Source organism: Alexandromys fortis, unplaced genomic scaffold (assembly GCF_014885135.2).
Source record: "Alexandromys fortis isolate MF-2015 unplaced genomic scaffold, M_Fortis_MF-2015_v1.1 scaffold_76, whole genome shotgun sequence".
NCBI classification, from domain to species: Eukaryota; Metazoa; Chordata; class Mammalia; order Rodentia; family Cricetidae; genus Alexandromys; species Alexandromys fortis.
This window is the reverse complement of record NW_026067997.1, coordinates 8,076,217-8,082,216: the sequence shown is the minus strand read 5'-3', so window position 1 is coordinate 8,082,216 and position 6,000 is coordinate 8,076,217.

Sequence of the window (6,000 nt, the reverse complement as noted above, 5' to 3'; positions counted from 1 at the left end):
GCATGCTTGATCCTCTGCCTGCTGTTTTCATTCTGATACTCTCCAGAGCCACAAGCCCAGGAAATGGTGCTACCCACAGTAGGCAGATCCTGCTGCATCGATTAACAAACATGATAATTTTCTTATAGGCCAACTAGATCTGGACAATCCCTCACTGAGATTGTCTTCCCAGGTGATTTTAGATCATGTCACATTGACAAGTAAAACACTACCTTTGTGGCCGGGATACTGCCTCTAGGCATTTTTTCTGAAACTATATGTGTGTGTAGGGAAATGGGATGGGAGGGTGTGTGTGTGAACATCAGGCTTCCTGTGGCTTTGCTTATCACTAAGGGATTTAGAGAATCTTAGTAAATCTGAGCAAGATAATTTACTGGCTCCCCTGAGCACTTTTTATTCAATACCAACACTACTCTCTTTCCTCATCCACCACAGTTCAGAAGAACTATTCTTAGTCTCTGAAGAATTAGTCTTCGGAGGGATTTGAAGGGAGACATATGTTTATTCTTTCTACATCCATCTGTAAATATTGAATATCTGTGAAGTTCTTTGCCTCATGCTAGATAAAATAGGTAGTAGATTCAGATAGGATAAGTGGTCCCCACCTACCACAGACTGGAACTCAACTGTGTAATGAGGAGAAAACAAAATGGAATATGGTATGATATAAAAATGAAATTCAGTTGAGATATTGTGAGCAAGCCCAAAGGCTGGGAATTGGGGGTTGGGGTGGGGATCAAAGGATTTGATGTCGACAGGTCTGTGTTCATGCCCAGCTATTACTAGCTATACCATCACAGTTAAACAGACTTGAATAGTTGTGGAGATTAAGTAAGATCCTATCTAATTGGTTTAGAATAAAACTCTGCACAGAAGGAGTGCTTGATAAAAAATATTGCTTTGTTGCTACTATGACTGGCTTCGTAACTGCTGCAAGAATCCAGAAAAGGGGAACACGATGGGTTTGGAATGAGAACCCCAGCCACTGTGAAGAGGTGATTCTTCAAAAGGATCCGATGTGAGGATGAGCGTGCAAACCAGGCAGCCGTTTGTCCAGATAGCACTTATGGGTGGATGAGAAGATGTTCTTAAATTGTCAATCTCTGGAAGCTTCTGTTTTCCTTGGTGCTTCTGTTATGAGGGTGGCAGTAGGCCAGCAGAAACAGAAGGAGTTAGACATCTTTTAATGTTTCTGTCTTTGTACAGGCCTAGGAATGCGGGACCTTCTTGTAACCCTCCAAGTGTTATCATCTTTAGGGAGGCACAAAGGCATCAGCACCATTAGCTTTTGGTGCTGTCCAGTGTTGTGACTTCTAGCCTGGCATCTGGGGTCCTTGACTTTGTTACTCATGACTCTGAAGATGTCCAGCTCTCTGGAACTCTTTGGGTGGCTAGGGCCGATAGTTACTATTCTCTGGACCTTATATTCATTTATCCTTCTTAGTCATGGATTTTTGCTCTCTCTTGTCTCTCTCTTCCTAATGTTCTTTCTGTACTTTTCCCCGACTTGGCTATCACAGGGACTACCCAATGCATCTCCCTCTAATAGGAATACTTAAGACAACTTCTGGAGTCATGTGGAGCCTGAGCTGCCTGGAAACTGGACATATGCCCGTCAAACCCTTGGGACCACTACCCATTTGTTATAGTTTAAGTGATAAATATTCCCAATAGTCTCATGCATATGAATACTCGTTCTTCCATTGATGAGCCTATCTGGGAAGGATACAGAATCTTTAGGAATTGGAACCTTGCTAGAGGAAGTGTGTCACTAAGGATTGGCTTTGAGGGTTCAAAGTCCATTCTCACTTCCTATTCTCCTTTTGTGCTTCCTGTATGTTTACAAAAGAAATTATTAACCCACTCTCTGCTCCTTCCATCATGCCGTGCCTTTCCTGCTATGAGGACGACATCCCCCTGAAACCATAAGCTAAAATAAACCCTTTCTTTCTTAAGTTGCTTTTAGCCATGGTATTTTTTTTTTATCACAAACACAGGGAAGCAACATACTCTCCTCCACGTATCCAGTTACCTCTCTATTGTCTCAGCTCTACCTGCCAACTGCTCAGCTGTCTCTGGCACTGTCCTGCTGCCCCCACTGCCTCTCTGATTTCTTTGCCACCATCATGGTTCTCTGTGGTAGCACTTTCTTCATGTTCGCAGCTCCCCCTGCACTGCTGGAAGTAGGCAAGAAAAGACCACACGGGAGAGCATTAGGTCCAATAAGAAGTCACTCAGATTCACTTGGTGAATTGCCTGGAAGACCTCAGGGAAGCAGGACAGGGGCAGCTCTCCCCACTCTGTAGCCCACTTATCTGTCCTGAGAGGGGGTATTAGGACCAACCAACCACTACTGTTCTGTTTGCTTCCATCACAGACAACAATTTGACCAATTTTAGGCATACTTCGGAGTGTTAATTACAGCAATTCCTTTGCCAGATCATCAGAAGAAGGACTCCTCAGTTGGACAAAGAAGTAACTTCAGAGTCACCTGGAGTTCATTGTAGCTTGAGATTTCAAAGTCTGGAACAGACTATTTTAAAAAGCCCTGAGCGAGCTTCATAGTTGGCACCAGGCAGTCAGCTGTCGTCTTTAGGTAGCTGTCTCAAGTATCTATAGAACGTTTAAGATGGCAGCGTAGCTTTCTCTAGTATCTACAGGATATTTAAGATGGCTCCATAGCTGTCTCTGGTTTGTACAGACTGTTTAAGAATGCTGCATAGCTGCCTTTAGTATCTATAGAATGTTTAAGATGACTGCGGAGCTGCCTCTGGCATTTGTAGACTATTTAAGAGTTTTGGTGCCAGGTTAAGGGTAGCCTGTTAGAATGACTATCCTTTTGATATAGGCAGAGAGGTGAATCCAACAGCTTCTATTTAGGGAGTTAAGTCTCCATCTCTCAACATTTGTAGGACAGTGATCTCAAAGAATGCTTACAATGCAAACTTTTATTATGATTATTATTATTACAAACCAATTATTAATTAATTAACTCAGTATTTCTAGTGATCTTAATGGATTTTAATAGTGTTTAGCACCTATGCTCCTGGGAAATTCTGGTTCCCCTTATACATGACAAGTTGGAAATAGAGAAATGGCCCCCAGGCCAGTGTTAGATAAATAAGCAAAAAAAGAATTGGAAGTAGCACTATTTTTAGAATAGTGTTCGAGAAGAGGCCTTCCGGAGGGGGGCGTCTAGGAGGCAGGGAAAATGGTGGTGGCGGGGCACTGGATCTGGTGAGAGGAAAATCTGCTGTCCATTTCTTCGCTCAGCTGGCCCTCCCAGGTACTGCTCCGTTCCCTTTCATTCGCTAGCCAGCAGGATAGCTGTGAAATGGGTTTCAAAGCCTTCCCATTATCACTTCTTCCTCATGTGAGCAGATGAGGGTCAAAAGAGGATCTCTCGTCCACAGCAGTCCACTCTCGTGACTGATATCTAGCCTCCCGGTGCTGCCGTCATTACTGTTGCTATGGAGTGCGAGGCACCGGGAGTATCCACAGAGAAGAAGCCAGACCACAGAAGAGAGGTTTTGATGCCATGTAGATGTGGAACTTTATTGTGGATTTCTCCTCTTCATCAGAGGTCCCGGTAAAGTCCTGCTCGTTTACCCCCATGCCAGGGTAGGATATTTTTGAGATCAGAAATCACTCCCTTGCCACTTCTCCCAAGGTGCTCTCAGCGAGTGTCACTGCGCACGCGTTTTCAGTTTAGCTGCTCTAGCGTTTGTCTTTTCCTGCTAGTTCTAACCAATTACAGATGATGGTAAGTTTCCGCTACCCACAGAAACACCAAAAGGCATTAGCGGTTTCCATTACCGTTCATGGGCCTGCGTAGCTGAATGAGAAAACGGCTGCGACAGCCAAATTGCTCTTTTGAAAGAATGATTATGTATCCCTCCGGGATTTTTAAAGTGTGTTTCTTGATAGCCTGACTGAGAAGAGAAGGGATAGTACGTTTCCCATCTAAATAGGTATGAAAAGCTCCTTGCAAAGGGATCGCTGATGTTCCCAGCTAGGAGGAGTGGCTACCTGCGCTTGGAAACTAGCCGGTGCGTGATTGAAGATTGTAGCAGTTTGGTTCCTAGCAGCGGCTCTCAGCCTCCCCCCCCCCTCCCCTTTGTATTTTGTTTTATAGAGGACTTAAGGCTGTCTTTGGTATTTCTACTGTGGATCTGTTAGTCACAGAGAACTAGACTACAAATTTGCTCATCACAAACCATGTCTTAGTCACCAGCGAGAACATGCTATTTGGCATATCCGTGTGGTTTTATTGCCTCCTCTTCTCTCTGAGGATTCATGCTAGCAAGCGGGAAGCTGGATGGCACTTACCTTCTGACCTCTTTAGGGTCGGGTAGAGCTGGGCAGAAGCTGCGGAGGGATTGTTCTGAGTCTAAATTGGTTTGCAAATTGATATTGTTTGGTGTATCTGCTCTATTTGAAAAACCAATTGTTTCCTTTGCAGCATTACCTTCAGGCAAGGGGAAGAAAAGGACATTTTATACCAAATAAGATGTGTGATTGTAGCAGTGATTCACCCTACCATTAGGAAGGAGGACATAGTGTTCTTGGCACTTCTCGTGGGGAGAGGGCAATGAAATGAATGGCCCATCTATTTCAGAAGCGTGAAGGAGTCTTCATTATTACTAAGTGTTAGTGTCTTCACCTAAGATACTTTTTAAGACTCAAACCAGTTGGAAACAGCAAGTAGAGCCGTGGCTGGGAAGGAGGGAGATCCTTGGCCACAGATGGGAATTATTAGAGTGTTTGTTTTATGGCGGGAGTGGATGCGGACGGGTGCTGGGACTCTGCTTGTAGCAAAGATGAGACGAACCTTAAAGTGGAGGCTGTAAAAAGGAGGACAGTGTGGTTCTAGTTCACTACTGTTCCAAAATAGCAGAGAAGGCTTCCTTTTCCTAATATGTGGCATAAAACTTACTTCAAGCGTCTTTGCTTGAAGGGAACCTGTTTGCAGAATGGTGGATGGCGAAAGAAATCCTAGTTTACGACCATTAGAGATTAAAAAAAAAAAAAAAAAAAAAACAAACCAGAAATCTTTAGTCCAGTTATCTAAAAGACAAGCAAGCAAAAACCAAGTTAAGCTCTGATTCTGACCCTTTCCCCTTTTCCTTCTTACTCTTCCAATCTTTAGTCCCTGAGAAAATGAGCAATCGCTAGTGCTTCAGGCTTCTTTGTAGATATTACACCTGTTTCTCTGTTCATGCCTATATTCACTGCTGGGTAATTTTCAGCTACCTCTGTGCTAAGATCCTTGAAGGAATGTCTTTTTAAAGAACACACCGTGGTCAGGCCCCCTAAGTTTTATTTCCTGGTATTGATTATCCACAGTGTCTTGAAGCCTTTCCTTGCTCCCTCTTCTGTTTATTTATTCATTGCTTCCCCCTCTTCCTAAAAAGTTTTCATTGGTTTTTATTTTCTGCCCCACATTGTGCAAGTCTTGAGCTATTTCTGCCATTTTTTCTACAGGTTCTGCCAGTCATTTTTGTACTCATTCCCAAACAGAAATACCTAAGGTTAGGTCCTACATCCTAGGTTAATGGATTTAGCAAATACTCCCCCCCTGTCATAATTACAAAAGATAACTGTGTATTATTTTGGAGAAATAAAGTTGGTACCCCATAAATTGCAGGGTATTGAATGTCTAACATCTATGAACTGGGGCAATGTTTTGGGGGTAAAAAACAATATCTACTATTGCTGGAAAATACATTTTGACTCTGTTGTTTATCTTTGTGACATAAATCTGCAAAGATACAGTGAGCTGCTAATTTCAATGTAAACTCAACAATTCCATTGCTGGAAATTTACCTTGATACAAAACAGTAATTCCTATGCAGATACAAGTACTTTTTTGTGCTTGATAAAGGATTGTTTGATTAGCATTTTAAAAAGCAACTTAAATATCCTATAAAATAATACTGGTACATAAAGTATGAGATATCCATACATTGTAGCATTATATTCAAGTTAAAAATAAAAAGG